The 25,548-nt window shown below is 47.4% G+C and overlaps 1 protein-coding gene across 3 annotated transcripts in view; it reads left to right on the top strand.

Annotated features, from left to right (window-relative positions):
• Positions 1 to 25,548, top strand: part of LOC144785825 (rho guanine nucleotide exchange factor 3-like) — a 326,449-nt gene that overhangs the window by 149,294 nt on the left and 151,607 nt on the right. The gene's annotated exons all lie outside the window — the stretch shown is intronic.

Here is a 25,548-nt window from a genome sequence, read left to right as displayed (position 1 = left end):
TAAATTAATTCATGTACTCGGCGTGGCGAAGTGTCTGGCAGTGTGTGTTGCTCCCCTGCTTGCATTCGTAGAGCTTGGGTAAGGTTCGAAATAAATTAAGAGTAATCCTTGAAAAAGAATGTATTTGAACCAAGACTCATAGGGTGATTGATGGCCCTGTTTGAGGACCACTGACTCCATCCAAAATGTAATCTTTGTATTGTCCTGGCTCTTTTCAAATGTGATTTGCACGGAGATTGCACCAAATGAACTCTGCCCACTGCTGGTGGGGCTTTTTCCGAATAAACTGAATCTGTTATTATTGGGGGGGGGGGGCAAGGGGGGTTGTTTATCCCGAATTCAGATGGGAATGATGGAATGATCATTCGACACACAGTCTGGGATCCCTTCATAGGTCTCCTGGTCTCGCCATCTCGTCCACACACAGCACAGTGAACATATTTCAACTTGTGTTGTCTTTTTCTAAGAAATTGGCTTGTAATAATAGCACGGTCAACTTATATTTTTTCATGTTATGAGGGTTTTATTTTACTTACCAAGGAATTCATGTGCAATGTATATATTCGTTGTATGAAACAAAAAATGTATTAAAACACGCATGCAAGTATAAAATAACCTCGTAAAGGTGTGTTGACTTGTTTTGGTTCACTCTCGTTCAGGCGTCACTGCTCTCCTCAAACAGGGAAATTACATCACGGTTGTACTGAAACAAGTTGTTACAACAGAGGTCTGACGCAACAGAGTGTGAAAGGCGGGTCACTAAACGCTATTACAACTGTTGCTTAAACAATTAAAAGGAGAAATAGTTATCCAGACCAGCGTCCTCCCTTCTTAACTTTTCCCCTGAAAAATCACAGGAATTAGGGAACACGGAGACATTTTTGGGACAGTGTTTATTTATTGCACAGTTAGTTTCATACAATCAATGAGGAATGTGTTGTACAGCATTTTTAACTATCAGTTTTGAAAGTGACTCATTAAACTACTGACAATATATGGTTGCAATACATTTGAATGTGTACATTGGTGAGAGTATTTTCACAGTACAGATTCCACGTGTTTTACTCCCCTGGAACTTCAAGATATATTTCATAATAAGGAACATGAAACCAAGGAATTTAGGGCCCGATTCACAGAACTAACTTAAGACAAAATCCTAAACTTACTACTTTTGGTATTCACAGAAGTTAAGATTTTGTCTTAAGTTTGTCTTAAGACAGATTTAAGACAAAATCCTAACTTAAGTCTGTCTTAAGTGTGTCTTAAGTCTGTTTTAAGACGAACTTAAGACAAAATCCTAACTTCTGTGAATACCAAAAGTAGTAAGTTTAGGATTTTATCTTAAGTTAGTTCTGTGAATCAGGCCCTTAGAGAGGGTTCGGTGAACGGCAGTGATGTAAACATGTTTATAAGAATTAAAAAACATCTAGTCGATTGTTGTATGTCGGGATATGGCTGACAAAATTATTATCTCACATAAATAGTGTGTTCTAAATATTGCTTACCAAAATATTGTATCATTTGGTTTCGATTTTGTCTATAGAATTTAATGGGTGATCTGTTTTTTAAGCAACATTTAGGACACATTATTGTTGTCAGATGATATGTAGTCCATGATCCTATGTCACTATACCTAGCATACATTATAAGGAAATTGTGAGCCACATCACTTTCCGTAGCGCTATTAAACAGCTTAATCCATGGCCTTTTAGCCGCTACAATCCTCAGTGACTTGCAGTATTCATGTAGCTAATGACAGAGGGCACCATATTCCATATACCACCCCTTCATTAGCATTAAATGATATACGGGCTATTCTTGCACTCTTTCTCTCTAGGTAGAGGTAAAGCAGTGGTACTTTCAAGATGAGGATGTGGCGTTACGGCCTGAGCTGCCAGCTTTGGAACTTGGGAGCCAGGTTCTAGTCTCAGCATTTTGTGATTCTGGACAAATCACTTAATCTCCCTGTGCCTAAAGAAAATAAACAAGCATTTACAATGCAATAGGTCTCGCCATTTTTGAGATTTTGAGCTATTGGCATTGTAAATTACAATGCCTGTTTTAAAAAAAACAGAAATAATTAAAGGCATTGTCATTTACAATACTAATAGGTCAAAGTTTCTAAAATGCGAGACCTATTGAATTGCAAATGCTTTTTGTTTTGCTTGCGAAACTGTTTTTTACAACCTCAACACGATAGCATCTCTGTGTATGCTGCAGGTCAGCCTTCCTGAGAGAGCACCACCAATTGCACGATTGCGTTTCAAAATTCAATGACAATTGGCCCAACGTTTAAAAAGTCAGTAAACACGAAGTAAATAAAGCATACCTAGAACGTAGAAAGACACACAGAGGGCTGAGGGACAGCAGGCATAGAAAAGTATAGTTTAAAGTAATGGATACCGAAGAAAATGCATGGAGGTAATTGAGAAACAGGCTAAGGACCAACAAAGACAAGTGAACAGGGATATAAAGTAAACGCAGGGATGTGCAGTATATAGAATAAACAGAGCGAGATGGTGTAAAGAGTGCAAAAAACATTTGGAAATATAATTGCTATTGGAAAGGTAAACTGAAGAGAAAGAGACAACGTATAATAATGAAGAAAAAGAGTGAGAGAGAGTAGAGTAAGCAAGTCAAGAGATATTTGAGGAGAGAACTGAAAGGCATAATGAATGAGAAAGAAAAAGGAGGAAAATCAGTGAGACATTGAGAGAAAAAAGTGACATAACATGCAAGAAAAAGATAAGGAAAGTGATGGATAAAAAGATAGGGAAAGGTACTTGGAGAAACTGTCCAGATTCCCTAATTGCTGGAAGTATTCTGTGTGTTTATCAAAGCAAAATTGCACAAGAGTTACAACTGTGAGTGATCATGCTCAGTGACACAAAAGGCATTTATAGAAAAATATGCAGTGTAACGATGTTGACTGAAATGAGCAGGTATAAGCCAGTAAACCAGATTAGCCCTTTGTGTTTTAAAAAAACATACATGGAGTGTTATCTGAGCCGCATAGTGAACACACAGAGAGAGAGAAGACATTCTAGATGTAAATCACAGAAATAAGTGTGTTGTTTATTTAAAGCCATAGCTAATGCCAGTAGTGGGGAAACCCAATCCGTATAGTCAAAGGTGGCATGTGAAAGATAAATTAAGTATGCCGGAGCATAGACAAAAAGCAACAAATCATTCTGTGCCTTTCTAAACAATGTGTACTTTGAGGCATGTGTTTGTAACCCTTAAAGCTCACAAGCGAAGTGTCATGTTGCTAATACGTCAATTATTAAAGGTTAGACCACAATCCATAAAACTAAATACAAGTCAATAAAGTATGTTTTCCTATTTTTTATTTGCTAATATAAAAGCGTGAAGTCCCCTTTCTTATGTAATATGCCAGTTCTGTACAACCTTAACATTTAAAATATATACTTTTTTTCTACCGAACATTACCTGCAAGACAAGCACGTTCTAGTTGTAATTCACACTAATACGTTTTTTTTTTAATCGTTAACTAATAAAAGTAGTGGGGTTTTTTTTTTTAAAAGACGTAACTAATAATAAAAGCAGTGGTGTGTTATTAATTGTTTGCACAACCGTATCGAACAACAGCAGTGGTGTAGCACGATCCGTGGAGTGAAATGTGGCTCAGTAATTACCCGAGCAGAGGCACAAGAACAAACAAAACCGCTGGTGCCTTTCTAAACACTGTGTTTTGACAGTAGGTGCGATGCTCAGATGGGAGGAGTAGCCATCTGTAACTGCTGTACAGCTGTAACTGGAGGAAGGGTGAACGCGGTGCGATGGTCATCGATAAGATTCATTCAATAAAATTGCCTGGGAGTGAATCAAGCACCCAAAGTAGGGAAAAGGAAGGACAATTACAAACCAGAAAGAACCCTGAGGCTGCGATGCACAAGTGGGAGGAGGGGCCATCACATGCTGTGCCAGGAGGAAGCGTAAAAGCGTTGCGATGGCCAACAAAACAAGCAAAAAAAAAAAATACGTTTCACGTCCTGCCGGCCGTGAAAGTGAAAGTCCGGCCAGTGGAGTGGATGGGAAACACCACGTGCAAGGGAGTACGAGTGAAACACGGGTTAACTGAAAACTAAACATAGGGAAAAACAAGCAAAAAAAAAACGTTTCACGTCCTGCCGGCCGTGAAAGTGAAAGTACGGCCGGCCGGCCGTGAATAATTAGGGGAGGAGCAGCCAGGAGAGAGCAGGAGCGGAGGCGCCAAGCTGGGGAACAGATGGCTGGCGATTTGATGCTATGCACGCGCATTTTAGGTCAATGCGCTTGCGCATTGACCTAAAAGCGCACGCGCACAGCATCAAATCGCCAGTTAGTTAAAGTCTGTTTAAAGCCCTATATATCTCACTCCCGCTCAATGCGCATGCGCATTGAGATAGGTCGCTCGACCTAAAAATTAATATGACCTTGTTTAATGCAACTGGAGATCACGCAAAGCACTCCAATACAAGTTGTGTTCACGCTATATAAAACGGCAAAAAAGTAGTGACAGGCGAGGCTGGAAAGATTTTTCTGAAATTCAGCAACTTCATCATGGAGTATGATGGGGCTAAAACACGCACTCTTGGACGTAGCTGTCCTTTTGATTCTTCCACTCAGCCCCAAACCTAGATCATTTACTGCAGACGTCATCATTGATTAAAATGTATCCTTGACTAAAAATGTGCTTTATTGTAAAGTCATCTTCTCAATGGACAACACTAGTTGTAGCACAACACGGTTCTAAATATTATTCCAATTCTCTCCTTCACTCGAAAGCATGCCCACACAGTCTACGAAATTATAGGACGAGACAAGCTGCCAAAACGAAAATATGGGAACATCCCATAAGTACATGCAAAACCTTCTTTGGGTCCATTGCCGGCTCAGATCCAATTCAACGCTCTCTTCCCTAAGCGTAAACCATCTCTAAGACTAGCGGATGGGGAGAATTCACATCTGCACTCCAGATCTGGAGTTACGCACCACCTTTGTACAACAGCCTATATCCATCCCAAAGCACACCTTACACCTAGGAGAGGGATAAGATACCAGTTCTACACCAGGCCAGGCGCTGTGGACCACAGATTTGCCAATGCTTGTTTGCATTTCAAGTTCACTGCTGCTCTAATAAAGCTTCGTCAAGGGCCGCAAAACAATGGCTCTGTTTCTAGTCCTTTAGTTGCAATGAAATAGATTTCAAATGTTGTTTTTAAACATACAATTCGAAATAATATTCTCAAAATGTAAACTTAACACCACTTGGTTGAAAAACAGCTGTCTAAAATTAATTGGTTTGTGATCAGATAGTCTGCTTGGGGCTAGAATACTTTTCTAATTCCACATGAAGGGAGTTTATTTTTATCAACCATGCTGGTCATAGGCCTCTTCACTAACCCACCCATGACAAAAAAAACAAGCATTTGCAATGCAATAGGTCTCGTATTAGGAAAGTTTGAGCTATTGGTATTGTAAATGACAACTTTTTTATTTAGGTTTTGTTTTTGAAAATAGCAAAATTAATAGCTTTGTCATTTACCATGCCAATAGTTATAACTTTCGCAAATGTGACACCTATAGCATTTGTAATGCAATATGTGTTGTATTTACGTGACTTACATGTATTGATATTACAAATAACAATGGTTTTTAATTTTTTTAAATAATTAATACTTAAATAAAAGTCTGATGCCTGATGTTTGTGGATGTCTGACACTTGTGGATGCCTGACGCTTGTGGATGCCTGACGCTTGTGGATGTCTGACGCCTGATGCTTGCGGATGTCTGACGGTTGCTGATGTCTGACGCTTGCGGATGTCTGACCCTTGCGGATGTCTGACGCTTGCGGATGTCTGACACCTGCGGATGTCTGACGCTTGCGGATGTCTGACGCTTGGTGATGTCTGACGCTTGGTGATGTCTGACGCTTGGTGATGTCTGACGCTTGCGGATGTCTGATGCTTGCGGATGTCTGACGCTTGTGGATGTTTGACGCTTGGTGATGTCTGATGCTTGCGGATGTCTGACGCTTGTGGATGTTTGACGCTTGGTGATGTCTGACGCTTGGTGATGTCTGACGCTTGGTGATGTCTGACGCTTGCGGATGTCTGACGCTTGCGGATGTCTGACGCTTGCGGATGTCTGATGCTTGTGGATGTGTGACGCTTGTGGATGTGTGACGCTTGTGGATGTCTGACGCTTGTGGATGCCTGACGCTTGTGGATGCCTGACGCTTGTGGATGCCTGATGCTTGTGGATGCCTGACGCTTGTGGATGCCGGACGCTTGTGGATGTCTGTTGCTTGTGGATGTGTGACACTTGTGGATGTCTGACGCTTGTGGATGTCTGACGCTTGTGGATTTCTGACGCTTGTGGATGTCTGACGTTTGTGCATGCCTGACGCTTGTGCATGCCTGATGCCTTTGGATGTCTGATGCTTGTGGATGTTTGATGCATGTGGATGCTTGATGCTTTTGGATGCCTGACGCTTGTGGATGTCTGATGCTTGTGGATGTCTGATGCTTGTGGATGTCTGTTGCTTGTGGATGCTTGATGCTTTTGGATGCCTGACGCTTGTGCATGCCTGACGCTTGTGCATGCCTGACGCTTGTGCATGCCTGACGCTTGTGGATGTCTGACGCTTGTGGATGTCTGATGCTTGTGGATGTCTGTTGCTTGTGGATGTCTGATGCTTGTGGATGTCTGATGCTTGTGGATGTCTGATGCTTGTGGATGTCTGATGTTTGTGGATGCCTGATGTTTGTGGATGTCTGACGCTTGCGGATGTCTGACGCTTGCGGATGTCTGACGCTTGCGGATGTCTGATGATTGCGGATGTCTGACGCTTGCGGATGTCTGACGCTTGCGGATGTCTGACGCTTGTGGATGTCTGACGCTTGTGGATGTCTGACGCTTGTGGATGTCTGGCGCTTGTGGATGTCTGACGCTTGGTGATGTCTGACGCTTGGTGATGTCTGACGCTTGGTGATGTCTGACGCTTGGTGATGTCTGACGCTTGTGGATGTCTGCTGCTTGCGGATGGGCGGATGGGCAGGACACTTGTTGAAAGAAATACAGTGAAAAGCCTGCAATAGAAACACGCCAGTATAATATAAGCTCTCCCTCCACCAATCAGCATAGTTGACAATCCGTTGACTTTCCGATGAGGGGGGGGAGGAGGGGGGTTAGTCATGAGTATAAGAGAGAGAGATCCCTTTAAGCTGAAAGCAAATGGACAGTTTTAAGAGGGAGATAAAAGGTTCGAAAAGAGGGTGACCTATTAATGTCTCTGCCTGTGGACGCATTTTGTCAGGATGGTGAATATGTGATGAAAGAAGATGGCGAAGGCACAAAGAAAACGAGCCTAACAGGGGCAGAAAAAACGCGGCCGCGAAATGAAATCCCTTTGAAGTCAAGCTGCTGAATGATAGGGAATCTGAAAGGCCTCTAGGAACCTGTAAAACAAGCTCTTGGCATTGCTGTGGGGAGGGGGGAGGAGAAATGCGAGTCACGGCCGCCAGCTGGGCAGAAATGCGAGCTCACGGCCTGGCGGCCGTGAAGTGTGAAACAGTGGGCGGGGAGGCAGGAGCAAATGGTATGGGGAGCCTTTGAAGAGCAAGCCAGAAACACCAGGGGGGCGGAGAAGCAGATTGCCTAGGAGGCAGGCAGAAGGCTCGGGCTCGTGCATGTGCACATGCACTCGTGGAAAACCTCTTTTTGGTAGACCTTAGTTTAAGTCTTGGCTTCACTGCTATAGACTCGTCCTATTCCATTCCTGCGGAATGGGAATAGGCCGAGACCTAAAAACAGTTATAAAAAGGGAACCCCGTACACTTATTTGAACATTTTCAGTTTCAGAATTGTTATTCCTGACATCTCATTGTTATTTTAGGGTAATATTTTACTTAGTCACATATTTCTTGGATTTGAGTGACCTTTATGACAGAAAGTTTTCGATCCCCAGCTACTCTGTATACAATTTCAAAATAAAATGAATTGCATTCATTAGGGGATTTTATATGGCACCAAGGTGGAGTCCAACTCGCGGCTGCCCTTCAGTTTACCATGATTTACTGGGTTTTATCCGAACTCTATCCGTTCTCTTTGATAAAATAGCCCTCGTTTTGTTCCTTAGCTCCCCTCAACCATGGATACAAAGTATGGCTTCTGGTATCACCAGTGAGGTGGGAGCTGCCTGAGGGAGAAATGTGCACAGAGCGAAAACTTGTGATTCAACCGGCCAAACAATGAGTGTCCAAAGTCAAACACAAATTGTCATTGCCATGTTAGATATCCAGGGGACTTCAACCCGCTCCTTGCCGCCCGAACAGTACGGGCTCCAAGGGTTCCTTGAAGTCTCAGGTTGCTTGACGGAACCAGCGCTCACCTGACCAGAGAAGGAGGACTGTGTAGATGAAGAGAGATTGTGGGTTTGAAGGACCCTGGAGATGCAGGGTGGACTTCGAAGAGAGAAGAATGGGAAACACAAGAAGATGATTGGGCTTCCTGGTTCTTCGGCTCTTGACATCAGTCCCAGACGCGGCATTCGTCTGAATCAGGGGAACAGAACCCTTCTGAAGACCAGGGGCATCACTGCATTTATTCTGGCCCTGAGCGTAGATCTGGAGGGACCATCCCTAACACCTCAAAGTGACTTTTGAGCCCTGAGAGTAAAGGCACCACGTCCCCTTGACCACAATACAAGCTTTACAGCCTGTGCTCCTCCAGCGCTTCCTGGCTTCACTGGTTCATTGACTTTCTAAGCCATGGTCTTGATAGAGCGCTGCTTGCTCTCAAAACTCTTTTCTGCCTCTTTCGAAATACTCCGCCTGCCCTTGTTGCCGTTTCGCCTGCAAATGCATGGCCAAGCTGGGCCCTGGGTCCCTCCAACTGTGGTGGCACACTTGACCTTTGCTGTCATGCTCATGTCCATGTTGCAGAGAGAAAGTGTCAACGAACAATATACCCACCAAACGCGAGCATTGTGGGAGGCTCGGTAGCATCATCTGCCCCCGCCCTCCCTCCCTAGCATCCCTCCCTAGGATCAACGTCCCGCCCTCTCCCTCCCAGGCAGCTAAGATGGGGGTGCCACTGGTCCAATCACCTGTCAAGATGGGTCACAGTAAAATGCTGACAAGGTCTTTACGCCCTTTTGCCGATACCTAGGCTGTATCACGGGTACTTCAGTCAAGGGCTTCTCATGGACCTCCTCCCGCCATCAGATTGATGTAAAGACCATCCCATATGGTTTGTAGTGATCCTCACAGTGGTCACTACCACAGCACTGTTTTGTACTCTGCGGCTATTACTTCATTTGTGCTTTTGTCATAAATGGGAACTAAACCTTTCGAACTCTGGGAAATTCCAGCCTGCTTCATTAGGCACATAACACAATTCATACTCTTCGATACTCCAGGCGGAAAGTCCTCCAGATGCTTGGTGACACTATATTCTTCTTAACAGATATTGCTAAGTCTTGAAAAAGTTGTAAATAGACTAAACACGTGTCGGCTGCCAGGTAGCAGCATATAAAATGTCAATTAAGATTGATGGGACTGAGGAGGAGCTACGCTAGCAAACAAGATGGCTGCGTGAGGTCCCGGCTCCTCTGACCTCCGACTCCTGCCAGAAGATCCTGTTATTTATCCTGATTTTGCACCCTGCCTCCGTGTGTATGAACCTGACTGGAGCTTAATGGTGCAATCCCGAGATTTCTACCAGTTTGGTAGACAAAGATACGTCGTGTGGCAGTTTGCGGCCTAGACCAGCTTGGAAGCCGGGGTCTCAAGTACTGGCCCAGCCGGGTTTCAGTTGAACAACATCGGCTGCGGTTGGTGACAGGGTCTGGTCTACCGAGGTGGATACATTTTCTTGAATCGAATCTGACAATGGTTGGCTGAATGGGTGAACATCGAAGGAGGGGTGACGACGTACAATTGGAGCGGTGGACGGGGGTCCCTGGCCCGGCAGCCCGGTTAGGGCCCGCCGGTGTTCGCGGGGTTGGGATCTCCGCCTGCCGTGGCTGAGTTCGGATTGTTATTGTCCCCAACGATCAGTCCCCCTCTGAAGTCGTCCGTTCCACACCCACCTGTACCCCCCGGGGAGACCGGGCTCTCTGGGGACGCGAATATGACCGAAACCGAGCGAGGAGTTGTGGAGCGGACCGAGAGTGACCTGTCACTACGAACTGTGTTGGCTGCCATAGGGTCACTTCATGTTTGCGTTGAAGCCCACATTTACAAATTGACTGCGTGTTTGTCTGGAATTGGGGGGATGGGACCGGACCCTGGTCCACTGCAAGAAACGGAACTACTTGAGATACCCAAAATGGCCACTTTGATGGAGGAAGCAGACCCCGAACTATGGGAGGCGTTGGAGCCTCGGACCAGTGTTTTCGGTGATGTGAGCAAGCTTGATGCAGCAAATGGATTGTCGGGCCTACGATCGTTACTGACTATGGAAGGACTATTTGATGCTTCCTTTCCGGAGACTTTTGATGGGAACTGTTGTTGGTTTGAAACTGCGTCACTACCCTATACATCGGCACCACTAAGATGGCGGACTAATCAATCTTGGGAGTCCATGACGATGTGGGGAGTCTTTAGGCCTGGCGGAGTTCTCAGCCTTTTCATCTCTCTGCTACGTCTCGGTTTGAACTTTGCTACAGCTTTTTTGTGCATTGACTATCCTGCGGAAGCGGCAGTTCATCCGGAAGGGGCTCACATGTCTGATCGGAAGGGTCAAGGATGAGACTGTTTGATTGAGTTTGACATTGCTGGACACGGGATTTGCAATCATGATGCTTTCGGGAGGTTGGGCGGTGTTTGCAGTTTCCCCTGTTGCGCTACGTATTTGCAGCTTAATAGATTTCGAGGCCTTAATCCGGGGATTCTTGGTTCTGGCAGGGGGGAGGGGAGGCCGGGGGCATGTATGAAGATGCCCTCCTCCATTTTTCTACTTTTAGTACAGAGTTAGTTGGGGCGACAGGTACACTGCTAGTTGGGGTTAGGCGATAGCCATATGCAGGGGTGCAGGGTGGGGGGATGGGTTTATTGTTTTGTCCTTATTTTTGTTTTTACGGTTTCTTTTTCTTCACACTCTCTTTCACTTCCTTATAAGTATAGTTGGTGGAACATCCTGACTTTGTTGGTATTCTAATATCTGGTGCTCATGCTTCATTTACTACCCGGATTTTATGGGTGGGCAGACTTTGGGGGATTGCGCTTAATGTGAATTGCATATTGTATTGTGGCATATCCTGTTTCTCGTACATTAGCGTAGGCATCTCAACCATTTCTTCATTGCTTAGTATCTATCCTGTATCTACTCTGTTCGCCTTATTATTACGTCTGGATATATGGCACCTGATATGTCTATTTCCTTCTTTGTTTTGAAACTAATAAAAAGATTTACAAAAAATAAAAGATTGATGGGACTGCTTGAGGCACATTTTCAATAAATCTCATCAATTTTAGAACCAGCTGTGAACGACTGGTCAACGTAACTATATGGACTGTGGTTTGGAGTGTGCTTCGGGATCAAATTATTACATGAGGTCTTTATGGGCCTCTGTTGCCAGCAGGTTTCTGACAAAAAGTTCAAAAATCACATGGCAAGGGAAGAGCATGAGGGAGCGGAGGGCTGCCAAGGACAGCGACAGAGCAATGGTGCAAATGGAGAAAAAATGGAAAGCGGCATGTGGAAATAGAGCAGGCGAGAAAGGGAAGAAACACAAAGTAATGGGTTCGAGAAAGAAAGATGGGGAGAACTAAATGAGGAAGAATGGAACGATTAAGGGTGATAGGAGAAGTGTGGCTCACTGGTTAGAGGAGGCAGACCTGGAAGCAGAGATCAGCCCGGGACCAGGGTTCAATTCCCGGCTCGGCGGGGTCTTGAGTCCTAAAATGTCCATGGACTCGACAATTCTCGCTCCGTTGCCTACTCGATTCACGGGTTCACACTCTGTGACTCTGGGCAATAGCTTGCTTAATCTCCACAACGGCCCCTCGCGGTGGGATGCCTGGCTTTCGCCTTGCGGATACCCTGCCGGGGTTATCTCACAGGGGAATACCAGGACGGGTTCCCTAAGCAAGCGCTTAGAAACCGCTCGGTGATTTGCGCTATATAAATTCCTGTACATTTACATAGGGAGAGAGGTGGAAGGAAAGGTGAAGGGGTGGAAGGATGAAAGTAGAGCTTAAGGAACCAAGGAAAGATTAAAGGAAGAAAGGATGAAAAATTGGTGAAAGCAATGAGGAAAGGGGTAAGCAAGGGTTAAGTAAAGAAGGGTGTGTGAACGGATAAAGGGTGGAGGATGGATGGAGGGGCTAAAGAGTGGATGGATGGGTGAAGGAATTGATGTATGGAAAGGAGGGAGGACCTCTTCTAGGGAGGGTCGTGCTTTGCTTAATACAACATCATTAGAGGCATTCTTCAAAGCAGGAGTGTTTTTATTTTCTGGCTCCTCCTAGGGGAGGGGTGATTAACTCAAGTGGAACCCTTTACCCTGTTCAGCCCCCCTCTCCTTCTGCCCTTGCACCAGGACTCAGGGTACATCACTCCCTTTCATTCTCTAGTGAATGTCCCCATTCCAAAGACGTCCAGGCTGACTTTTTGGAGGAGCAGTACATTTCATGGGCGTATCTTCCTCTTCCTTTGCTGGTGGTAAGCAGAGGAATAATCAGTCATTTCCACGAAATAACCGAGAAGAAAGGACTTGAGGTCCTTAGATGTGCCAACTAACTGTCTACGGATATACTAGCCTGCGATCAATCATCTTGGCGTTATGGGTGCCATGTAAGAGTCAGGCACACCAGGGTCTCTTTTAGTACAACCCGTTTGAGCACCTTTAAGGCGACACAATGGTGCACTGTGAGCACATAACCCAAGAGAGAAAGAACATTTGAGAAGTCCAGCACTCCTGTTGGCAAGTCAACATATTTGTACCTGTGCACTCAGTACTGAGACCCGTAACCAGCTCCACCAGTGCACCTCAGCCTGGCCTGCGGTATGGCTGGGGGTTCAGTACTGGGACCCGTAAGCAGCTCCACCAGTGCACCTCAGCCTGGCCTGCGGTATGACTGGTGGTTCAGTACTGGGACCCGTAAGCAGCTCCACCAGTGCATCTCAGCCTGGCCTGCGGTATGACTGGGGGTTCAGTACTGGGACCCGTAAGCAGCTCTACCAGTGCATCTCAGCCTGGCCTGCGGTATGACTGGGGTTTCAGTACTGGGACCCGTAAGCAGCTCTGTCAGTGCACCTCAGCCTGGCCTGCAGTATGACTGGTGGTTCAGTACTGGGCCCCGTAAGCAGCTCTGTCAGTGCACCTCAACCTGGCCTGCGGTATGGCTGGGGGTTCAGTACTGGGCCCCATAGCAGCTCCACCAGTGGACCTCAGCCTGGCCTACGGTATGACTGGGGTCCAGTACTGGGCCCCGTAAGCAGCTCTGTCAGTGCACCTCAGCCTGGCCTGCGGTATGACTGGGGGTTCAGTACTGGGACCCGTAAGCAGCTCCACCAGTGCATCTCAGCCTGGCCTGCGGTATGACTGGGGGTTCAGTACTGGGACCCGTAAGCAGCTCTACCAGTGCATCTCAGCCTGGCCTGCGGTATGACTGGGGGTTCAGTACTGGGACCCGTAAGCAGCTCTGTCAGTGCACCTCAGCCTGGCCTGCAGTATGACTGGTGGTTCAGTACTGGGCCCCGTAAGCAGCTCTGTCAGTGCACCTCAACCTGGCCTGCGGTATGGCTGGGGGTTCAGTACTGGGCCCCATAGCAGCTCCACCAGTGGACCTCAGCCTGGCCTACGGTATGACTGGGGTCCAGTACTGGGCCCCGTAAGCAGCTCTGTCAGTGCACCTCAGCCTGGCCTGCGGTATGACTGGGGGTTCAGTACTGGGAGCCGTAAGCAGCTCCACCAGTGCACCTCAGCCTGCCCTGCGGTATGACTGGGGGTTCAGTACTGGGCCCCGTAAGCAGCTCGGTCAGTGTACCTCAGCCTGGCCTGCAGTATGGCTGGGGGTTCAGTACTGGGCCCCGTAAGAAGCTCTGTCAGTGCACCTCAGCCTGGGGCCTGCGGTATGACTGGGGGTCCAGTACTGGGAGCTGTAAGCAGCTCCACCAGTGCACCTCAGCCTGGCCTGCAGTATGACTGGGGGTTCAGTACTGGGGCCCGTAAGCAGCTTCACCAATGCACCTCAGCCTGGCCTACGGTATGGCTGGGGGTTCAGTACTGGGCCCCGTAGGCAGCTCCACCAGTGCACCTCTGCCGGGGGCCTGCGGTAAGACTGTGGGTTCAGTACTGGGCCCCGTAAGCAGCTCCACCAGTGCACCTCAGCCTGGGGTCTGCGGTATGACTGGGGGTTCAGTACTGGTAGCCGTAAGCAGCTCCACCAGTGCACCTCAGCCTGGCCTGCAGTATGACTGGAGGTTCAGTACTGGGACCCGTAAGCAGCTCCACCAGTGCACCTCAGCCTGGCCTGCAGTATAACTGGGGGTTCAGTACTGGGCCCCGTAACCAGCTCCACCAGTGCACCTCAGCCTGGCCTGCGGTATGACTGGGGGTTCAGTACTGAGAGCCGTAAGCAGCTCCACCAGTGCACCTCAGCCTGGCCTGCAGTATGACTGGGGGTTCAGTACTGGGCCCCGTAACCAGCTCCACCAGTGTACCTCAGCCTGGCCTGCGGTATGACTGGGGGTTCAGTACTGAGAGCCGTAACCAGCTCCACCAGTGCACCTCAGCCTGGCCTGCAGTATGACTGGGGGTTCAGTACTGGGCCCCGTAACCAGCTCCACCAGTGCACCTCAGCCTGGCCTGCGGTATGACTGGGGGTTCAGTACTGAGAGCCGTAACCAGCTCCACCAGTGCACCTCAGCCTGGCCTGCGGTATGACTGGGGATTCAGTACTGAGAGCCGTAAGCAGCTCCACCAGTGCACCTCAGCCTGGCCTGCAGTATGACTGGGGGTTCAGTACTGGGACCCGTAAGCAGCTCCACCAGTGCACCTCAGCCTGGCCTGCGGTATGACTGGTGGTTCAGTACTGGGACCCGTAAGCAGCTCCACCAGTGCACCTCAGCCTGGCCTGCGGTATGACTGGGGGTTCAGTACCGGGACCTGCACACAGCTCCATGGCAGTAACTCATTTTTGCTGGTGGTTGCAGGTGGTGGCCATGGGCACCTGCTCTCCTTTTTTGGGACCACGACTTATTTTTCCATATTCGGATTTGAGCATCAGAGAAAGAAGTGGAAAAGGGAGAAAGAAAGAATTCCTTCAAAATGTATTTTAGTACTCCATAGATGGAGAAGAATGTTCCCATTTTTGCTTGAACTACATTGGCTTCCAGTTAAGAAACTTACCTGGTTCAAGGCATAATTCGCTGGGCCTTTTAAATGCAAGGACCAGTTTATATACAGGACAACGTTAAAGCCCTACATGCCATATGGAGTAAGGCTTCCAGAGGAGCTTTACTTTGCACTCCATACTGTAAAAGATCAAGATTAGGTGAATGCTCCTTTTTGCAAACGACACAACAGGGCTGGATTTTGACAATGCAGCTGTCAAACAGAGCTATTGCTAACAATATACTTAAAGTGGGCTTTGGGGTCCCCCTTTCAGTCATTGGCTTTCTCCAAGCATTCTCTCTCGGTTATTGGCTTCAGCCCTTGTCAATCATTTGTTGCCTGAGCGGAGTGGAGTATTCATCTCTCACCTAATGCTATTGGCTGTTTGGGTGCACCTTGCGCCGCGCATGAGGGACTACTTTGCTACTTCATCCTTCTCTCCGCTGCGGTTGGTTCCCTCCTATGTGTCCTGAGCTAATGTGCCAGTGCTCCGCATGTTAGCACATTACATCTAGACTGCTTGCCAACGCCTGTTTCTACGGGCTGATAAACGAGGGAATCTTTTTCCTTTAGCTTCAAGATCTCTTTCTGGTCATCTTTCCTTCAGGAAAGCCTTGCAGCTCTCTCTTTTCAGCCAATGGGCAGCCTTACCCTTCAGCTGAGTGTTCACACACACACACCCAGCTCCAGGACACCACTGAGATAATCGCTGCACTTTATACAATTATTGACATAACATAACAAGCAAGGACAGAAAGATAGAAATTTAGTGACAAAAGACTTTGGGTCTGATTCAGAAAGGTAAACTTGCACTTTTGTGTAAGTTTTCAATTGTTTGCTGTTCACAAAGGGATTTACGAGTAGTATCTTTATGACTGCAGCACTCTTCCCCCCCCCCCCCCCGGAAAGATGCTACTCACAATCGTAAAACTACACAAGAGTGTGAGTTTACCTTTGTGAATGAGGCCTTAAGTGAGACAGCACAAATGCAAAAGAACCTGCAAGAGTGAAATAAAGAGACAGGAAGTCGTGGGTGGTGGAAGAAAGAGGCAGCAGGAAATGTTGGTATTTTCTACCCTGACATTTATCAGTACAGACGAACTTTGGGGCCGTGTTACATTTTCACAATTTATGCACTGACCGCTGTACACCTTGGCCCGACTCAGCTGTTATTCACAAACTCAACCACACACACGTCTACTTATGCAGCTGAACCCGACAAGTGGAACCCCTATAATTGTGGTACTGAAAGGGTTGTATGTTCTTACAACGAACTCCGTTGTAACGCATGCCTTTACCACGCATGCGTTACTACAGAATGCTATTTTCACGCTTATCCTTCTCCACGTATTTCTCCGTGGTGACGTCATACGTAGGAAAAAAGAAACGTCCGTTTTCTTCCTCTGCGACGCCGATTGCCTGCACATCTCCTCTAAAGGTTAGTGTTTTTTTGGGGGGGGGGAGCCCCCCCGAACCACCCTTTTTAGGTCTCGCCCTGCGATTGCAGGCCAAAGGCCTGCAGTCGCAGAGCGAGACTATTGTCATCATTCCGGCTTTCAAGGACTCAAGGGGAGCCGGAGAGGACAACAGACTGTCACGCGCACGCAGCAGCAAGCACGCAGCAGCAGCCTGCCAGGATCAGGTCACGCGCTCCGATTCCGGCAGGCTCTTCACAACACACATACAGCCCCCCCCATACACACACACATACATACATACAGAACCCCCTCCCCTCCCGCATACACACACGCCCGCATACACACACGCACGCACACACATAGCAGAGAACCCCCGGCACTTACACACACATCCCCTACCTCGTCTCGGCGTCTTCGCGCTCCCTTGCCCCGCTCCTCTGGTGTGCGCGCGCACCACTAGTTTCGATTCCCGCGTCGGCTCCTCACCACAGGTTTCTATTTAAACAGCCAATCAGGAGGCAGAACTCCTTGCAGACATGCTCCCTCTCTGGTCCGTTGTCATTTTTAACTGCGTCATGTTTACCTTTGTCTAGTCCTTCTTTTATGTCTTTGTCTCTACACCCTTCCACCAGTTAATCTTTAGAGTAGAGCTTTTCTTGTCTGTGTTGCTATTATGATGTATCGCAAAAAAAAACAAGCGTCGGCGGCCGCAGAGGCATTGCTAAGTGCAGTGGGGAGACAGCGTCCCGGATACCAGCACGTCGGAGCCCAGGTAAAGTCCGCGCTATATAAAAGACTGGCCCGTTGCTCATTCGGTTCATGTTTGTTTTTGAAAAGGAAAGCTAGAAGCTGGTTTTGCCCCTCAGTAGAGACGACGACAGGCCAGGCACCTGAGTACTGTGTGCGTTTCTCCCCTGTGCCAGATTCCAACTTGTAATAGAGAGCCCTGGCATCGCCTGACCTTTGTGTGAAGCACGAGGGTAAAAACAATAAGTGTGGGAACTCACCCCTGATTGGTTGATTGAGGTTTTAACGAGGTCTGCTGAGAAGATTGTTCACAAATCAAGAAATGTTTAGTGAGTGAGCCATTTAGTGATACGTGAGCGAATCATTTCTACTCTCTTGCTACTAGCAAACCCTGCCAACATTTTTTTTGTACCCCTCTGACTGAAGTATCTGACAGCTGACTTGAGTATGTGCTTTGGTGGATGATTGTTCATGTTTTCATTGTGATTATGCAATTGCTCCGGCATCAACTTTGAAAACAAGCATTTGCAATGCAATAGGTCTCGCATTTACGTGAGTTTACACTATTAGCATTGTAAATTACAATGCCTTTTATTTATGTTTTAAAAACAAAAACAAAAATAAAAGGTATTGTCATTTACAATGTCAATAGCTCAAACTCGTGTAAATGCGAGACCTATTGCATTGTAAATGCTTGTTTTATTTGTACCCTTTACCACACATGCCTTTACTACGTACCTCGTAGTAAACGTATGCGTGGTAAAGGCTGTCGTTGTAACCGCGCATGCGTTGTAGTGCATGCGTGGTTAAGGTTTTCGTTGAAACGGCCTCGTTGTAGTGGCTGTTTCCCACTGAAAGCTGCTTTATGTAGCGCTTACTGCCCCTGACTAGGCGCTGAAGTTACATATGGTGAGTAGCACACTTCTCCAGAACGCACGGTTAGTGGTTAATCCAGTGCTTGAAGCAAGGAGGTAGGCAGAGGATACTAAAATAGTAGAGGCAACAATCAGAAGTTTTCAGTCAAGGTCAACATTTGTATGCACGGTTTTAGGAACATTGAGTAGGTCTCTGGGATAGCCAGGGTTTAATCTCTGACTTGCAGTAGCGACCCTCGTATATAGCTCTACCAGTGTCTCTCATCCTTGACCGGTAGCACCCCTACATCTCGAGAACCGAGGCACACACGACGCTCTGCCAAGGAACATCAGCCACTGCAGCCAAATCCTGCCCAGTGCTGAGCCCCTCAAGCAGCTATGCTAGAGACCCTCAATCCTGATAGAAACATCCATGCAATGCCTCAGTACTTAGAGGGCTCATGAGCGTGACGCGCAGCGGGCGTGCCGACGGTGCACCAAAGGCAAGCCCGCCTGCGCCCGTCCGCGCCCGATCGGGACCAGGGGCCACCCTACCTGCTCGAAATATGCCTCCTCTCAGCTGCTCGCAGGGAGATCTTACTAAATGGAGACCTATTAGCCATCAGGACTGCAAGTTGCTGAACCTAGAGAATTTTTCGTTCTCCTGTACAGGCTGCAGCTTCTCCTTCTCCCTGTGTTCGCAAAGGTTGAATGGGAGTACTCTGATGCAGAACAATAACAACTTTCATGGCAAGCATAAAGGAAACACTACGTCCAGAGAATATCGATTTTTTTAATATAAATGGCAGATCGCTGTCCAAACATAAAGAGGATATTCATGATCTAATAAATGATCTCCAACCTGATGCCATTTTCCTGACGGAAACTTGGCTTAATGAGAGCTCTGGACCTGATATAGCCACTGTAATTCCGTTAAACTATACGATCGTCAGAATGGACCGTAAGAATAGAATTGGGGAAGATATAGGCATTATTTTCAGAAAGGAGTTTACCTGCAAATGGGAGGAATTACCGCTAAATACTTGTGAAGCCGGATTATTTAACTCACTCTCACACCTCAGTTCACGCTCTCAGGGATGCTTATTTACCTCCCCCGGGAGCAGCAGGAGCTTGGGTGGCTGCATTCCCGGACTTTATTGCCCCATATTTATTAAAAGCCACTAACTTCTCGATTTTAGGTGACATTAACCTTTATCTGGAGGACCATAATTGCTCCACCAGTTCGACTTTTATTTCAGACCTTGAAGCTCTTAACCTACCCTTATGTAATCTTGGCCCCACGCATAAAGCAGGACATTTGCTAGACCCCGTTTTTTCCAATGTTAACAACTTAACATGTGAACCTAATATGCCTCTTCTCTGGTCAGACCATTATTTAGTTAGTTTTAAAATCAAACTGTCAATGCCGCAGAATGCTGTTCTAGCTGATGCCAATGCCACCTGGTCCAGAAATTGGAGTAGGCTTAACCTGGACAGTTTAAATACTCGATTATTGAACTCATTGCCTGACTCAGATGTGGTTAAAGTTGCAGATACGAGCATAATTAATAAGTGGCTAACTAATGCAACAGATACAATCATCCCACTAACCAAGAATAAACTACGGTATTGCCGTCCTCCAGCTCCTTGGTTTTTTGACTCACTTAAAACCAAAAAAAGTAGATGCAAGGTGCTGGAGAGGCAATGGAGGAAACATTATGATCCGGTAGAAAAAGTGGCATATAAACAAGCTATTAAGGCCTACCAACTAGCTTGTAAGAAGGCTAAAGCAGAATTTACGAAAAATAGCATCTTGGCTTCGCAAAATAACCCTAAACTCCTCTTTAAGGTCGTACAGGATCTGGTGGGTGCAGCACTTCAACCTGAACCCCCCAAATTATCGGTAATTCAATGCAACCATTTGGCAAAATATTTTAATGATAAAATTGAAAAAAATTACACTGACCTTAGGACGATTGAAGGACAGAGCCCTGTACCCACGCTTACAACTTCCATTGACGTCAATGAGCTGGCAGAATCTTCCAGGAATCTACTCACCAGCTGACCCGACATCCTTTTTGGAGATTTTAAAGAGCATTAAGTCGGGAGCCCCGATGGATCCTATTCCGGTACGCATCCTAAAACAACTGGATTCACGCATATAAGACAAAATAAGGGAATTACTTAATGCCTCACTGGAGGAAGCAGTGATACCGGATATATGGAAGCACGCCATGATCCTACCATTACTGAAGAAAGCTAATGGGACCCAGAAGTTTTCTCTAACTTTCGCCCTGTCTCACTATTACCGGCTTTTTCCCAAATCTTGGAAAAGCACGTGAATAACCAATTGTCGGAATTTGTCAATGCCAACAATCTTTTGCACCTGTCGCAATCCGGGTTCAGAGTAGGTTACTCTACAGAATCTACACTCCTGGCAGTGACAGAAACGATTTGTCAGAGACTGGATGGGGCGGCACGGTGGCACTCATATCACTGGATTTGAGCGCTGCCTTTGACACTATCTCTCATGCAACCCTTGTCCAGACTCTAGAATCTAAAATCTAAGGGTGTGGGTGGTTCCGCCCTGAAATGGTTAGTGACCTTTTTGTCGTACCGTTCCTTTCAGGTTTTATCTAAGAATAACTCTAGCACTTTGGTCTCCCCTTATGGAGTACCTCAGGGGTCTATTTTAAGTCAGCTGCTTTTTAATATATATATATAAGTCCTTTGGCAACAATAGCAGAAGAAGCCGGACGTACTATATTTTCCTACGCAGATGACACCCAGCTTGTCTTCTCTTTATCGGCAGTTGACAAGGCTGAGGTGTCGCCCCTTCTTAATGGACTGCAGAGGGTTGCAAATTGGATGCACACCAACAAATTGAAGCTCAACGGCGGCAAAACAGAGCTTCTGATCCTGGGCAAACAAAAAGAGCTTTGGGGCCCTATGCATTGGCCAATGGAAATGGGTTCAACCCCTCAACCAGTGCAGGCTGTGCGAAACTTGGGCATCATGATTGATGACAAACTGTCTATGCAACAACAAGCAGTAAAGGCAGCCTCGATATGCTTTGCCATTCTAAAATGGCGGAGGAAAATCCTTTGGCAGTTACCAGAAGGGGCCGAAAAGACGGTAGTCCAGGCACTTATTGTCTCCAGACTGGACTACGGGAACATCTTATATTTAGGAATTAATAAAGAGGTCACTCGTCGGCTGCGAGTGATCCAGAATGCCGCAGCCAGACTTCTATTTTGCCTTCCTAAAAGGACCCATATTTCGGACTACTTACGCGACCTACACTGGCTTAAGATTGGCAACCGCTCCAAATTTAAAGCTCTTTGCTTTATGTTTAGAATTAACACAGGAATGGCTCCCAGCTATCTCTGGAAGCTGGTCCAAAAATACATCCCTTCTCGTCATCTTCGTTCATCCAATCAGGCTAAATTCGCAGTCCCCAGTTTAAACGTGTGAAGATGGGTGGCCGCTCTTTTGCTCAGTGGAATTCACTACCTCTTCAGCTATGGTTGGAACAGAACTATGTTAAATTCCGTAAAGGCATTAAGTCATGGTTGTTCAATCAATAATTTCCTCTTGATCCCTCCTAAAAATAGCGTTGCTCCAGAGCGCTGGGAAACCTATGGGTAGCTGTTGCGCTATATAAGCTCACTAAATAAATAAATAAAAAATGTGAGCTCTGAAGCCAACAACCACTCTGTGTTATTTCTTACCTGGCTTGGGGCATCCCCTAGTACTCCAGTACTGAGACGCACACACAGCTCTGTCGATGCACCTCATTTCTGACCTGCAGCATCTGTTTCTACTCCAGCACCGAAACCCACACACAGCTCTGTCGATGCACCTCAGTCCAGACCCGCAGCATCTGTTTTTACTCCAGCACCGAGACCCACACTCAGCTCTGCCAATGCACCTCAGTCCAGACCCGCAGCATTTGTTTCTACTCCAGCACTGAGACCCACACACAGCTCTGCCAATGCACCTCACTCCAGACCCGCAGCATTTGTTTCTATTCCAGCACCGAAACCCACACACAGCTCTGTCGATGCACGTCAGTCCTGACCCGCAGCATCCCTTTCTACTCCAGCACTGAGACCCACACACAGCTCTGCCAATGCACCTCACTCCAGACCCGCAGCATTTGTTTCTACTCCAGCACTGAAACCCACACTCAGCTCTGTCGATGCACCTCAGTCCAGACCCGCAGCATTTGTTTCTATTCCAGCACCGAAACCCACACACAGCTCTGTCGATGCACCTCAGTCCTGACCCGCAGCATCCCTTTCTACTCCAGCACTGAGACCCACACACAGCTCTGCCAATGCACCTCAGTCCAGACCCGCAGCATTTGTTTCTACTCCAGCACCGAAACCCACACTCAGCTCTGTCGATGCACCTCAGTCCAGACCCGCAGCATTTGTTTCTGGAAGATGTAGACTGACTTAGTCAAGGAGGAATGTCACCCTTAGAAGCCACAAATATAATACACAGAGGCTCAGGGGCAACAGAGGAAAATATTCTGCCACAAATGCTGAGGGAGGCTCCAAAAGCTGTCTATACAGTAAGGGAAAGGATTAGCAATAGGGGGATTAGGGAAGTCGAAGGATCAGATAGCTCAGAAGAAGGATGCCTAAAGTTGGTCTCCTGGAATATAGCCGGGCTGAAAAACAAACTGCTTACTCCCGAGTGGGCCACCTTTATGGCAGCATATGACATCTGCCTGATGCAAGAGACCTGGGCATTAGAAGAGAGCTCGAGTGCGACCTTTGCAACGTTTGACACCTTGGCAGTATCTACCGGCAGAGGTCGCCCGTCGGGCGGGCTATCAATTTGGATAGGAACTCACCTAGGAATCCAAGCAACCAAAATCCAAACAAACTCCCCGGACATCCAGTGTATTTTAATAGAACCCCCAAGCCAACCCCTAGTAGCAATAATAAACACCTACTCGAGGCCATCTAGGAATGGCCAGGAATCAGCTACATTTACAGCACTGAATTCTTTCATCCAAGGGCTAGACCCCTCTATCTCAATAATCCTCGGAGGGGATTTTAATTGCCAATTTGAACCTCTGGGTAGTCTAGAACTGGGTGACCAAGACGAGGTAGATGCACTATGGCATATCCCGGACCCGAATATTGCCCCTGTCAGGGCATGGACACCACTTGTGCTCCAAATAAAATGTTTCTCCCTTGCAACATCCCTGCGGGCGTGCAATGGGAGATTGGACCCTGACCGTCCAGCAATGGCAACTTTTAATCGGGCAAACAAAACAACCATCATTGACTATTTAATGGTGGATGCTAAAAATTGGGACAAGCTGAAAGAATTTAGGGTCATTGAAAGACAGGACAGCGATCATAATGCCCTGGTAGTAACTTTTAAACCAGGGTCATTTGGATTGACCACCTCTGATCGCATACCTGCCACGATGACACTTCCTTTTACGCTGACCAATAACAGAAGGAGGGTTAAGTGGCCCCACCTTGTAGATTCAACCTCGAAGCTTGCCAAAATCTACCAACTCGCTATCCCTTTTATAGAGCAGATGGGTGACTCGCCTGGTTGGCATCAGGCACTAGATACGCATAAACAGCTAGTTGAGGTACTAGGGGATGTGTTTTACCTCATAAGCAGAATTAAGAAGCATGTCCCAAAAACACACCCCTGGTTTAATGATGTATGCAGGAACTCAAAAAAGGAGCTCCTTGCGGCAATTAAGGCAAAGGACAGAGCGAATATTAGGGCAGCTAGATTGATTTATAAAAAGGAGCTGATCAGGGGCAAAAGAGAGTGGGAAGAAGACAGGTGGGAAGAACTCAGAGGTGCCCTTGTGACAAAAGATGCCAAACTATTCTGGGCATTAGTAAATTCCGATGCTAATGATGGTGGGGGGATTCCTCTACCAAATATCCCCCCCTCAGTGTGGGAGGCGCATTTCTCTGCACTCTACACTAGCCCTGTGACCGGCTACAGTGACTATTTAGATAGGCCTGGGATACTAGAGTTAGATGGTCCCTCCTGGATCTCTCCTGCTCAAGACCCCCCCCACGAGTGTCGACTGCGGGGGGCCTCCGGTATGGGACACCGGATAGACCATAGGGACACCGAGGCGAGGATGGCCCCGAGAAGTGGTGAGAGTATCTCAGCTAAGGAGGTGGAGACTGCAATTATTAGACAACTCCCTAACAAAGCGCCAGGCCTTGATAGGGTACCGGGTGACCTTTTCTGTTCTCAGCCAAAGATCTGGGCCCCGTACCTAACAGTATTGTTTAATGCAGTCCTACTGGGGGCAAAAATACCTGATACCTGGGCGGGGGCCGAGATCGTCCCCATTTTCAAGAAGGGGAGCCCTTTGGATCCGGCAAATTATAGACCAATCAGTCTCCTGGATACTACCCAGAAACTGATGGGCCGGATACTCTTGGATAGAATATTGGGATGGGCGGAGGAGCAGGAAGTAATGACTACCCTCCAGGCCGGCTTTAGATTAGGGATCTCGACCACGGACCAACTCTTTAGGCTGCAGGTCCTTTTCTGGAAGACCGTAAGTGTCGAGGGTGGCAGCCTCTACCTGGTCTTCGTTGACCTGCGGGCCGCTTTCGACCTTGTGCCGAGGGAGAGTTTATGGAGGGTCCTAAAAGACCTTGGCCTTCCTCCCTACCTATTGGAGGTCTTGAAGCGGTTTCATGAAGGGAACTATGCCCGGGTGAGGTGCGGGAAGAACGGGGAACTATCTGCACGCTTCCCTGTAACCAGAGGCGTACGCCAGGGCTGCGCCCTGGCTCCTACGCTCTTTGGTCTCTATATAAATGGCCTGGTGGGGGAACTAGATAGAGTCAGGGATAGCGATGCCCCTTGGTTGGCGTCAGGTCGGGTGCCTGCTCTGATGTTCGCAGACGACACCTTACTGTTGTCGCGAACATCAACAGGCATCCAGCGGGTCCTGAACGGCTTTGTTTCATTCTGCGCCTCGCGGGGACTCGAGATTAATTTAGAGAAAACGAAATTTATGATCTTTGGTCCCCCGAAACGCACCCGCCCTAGCCCTACATTAAACGGCACCCCGCTTGAAAGGGTGAGAACCTTTGTATACCTGGGGGTGACTTTGACTGAGGACTTTGGTTGGGGCCCCCAGGTAGCCAAATCTACCCTAAAGCTC

This window comes from Lissotriton helveticus, chromosome 10, assembly GCF_964261635.1.
Source record: "Lissotriton helveticus chromosome 10, aLisHel1.1, whole genome shotgun sequence".
In the NCBI taxonomy this organism is placed as follows: domain Eukaryota; kingdom Metazoa; phylum Chordata; class Amphibia; order Caudata; family Salamandridae; genus Lissotriton; species Lissotriton helveticus.
This window is presented reverse-complemented; position numbering and strand designations above follow the sequence as displayed.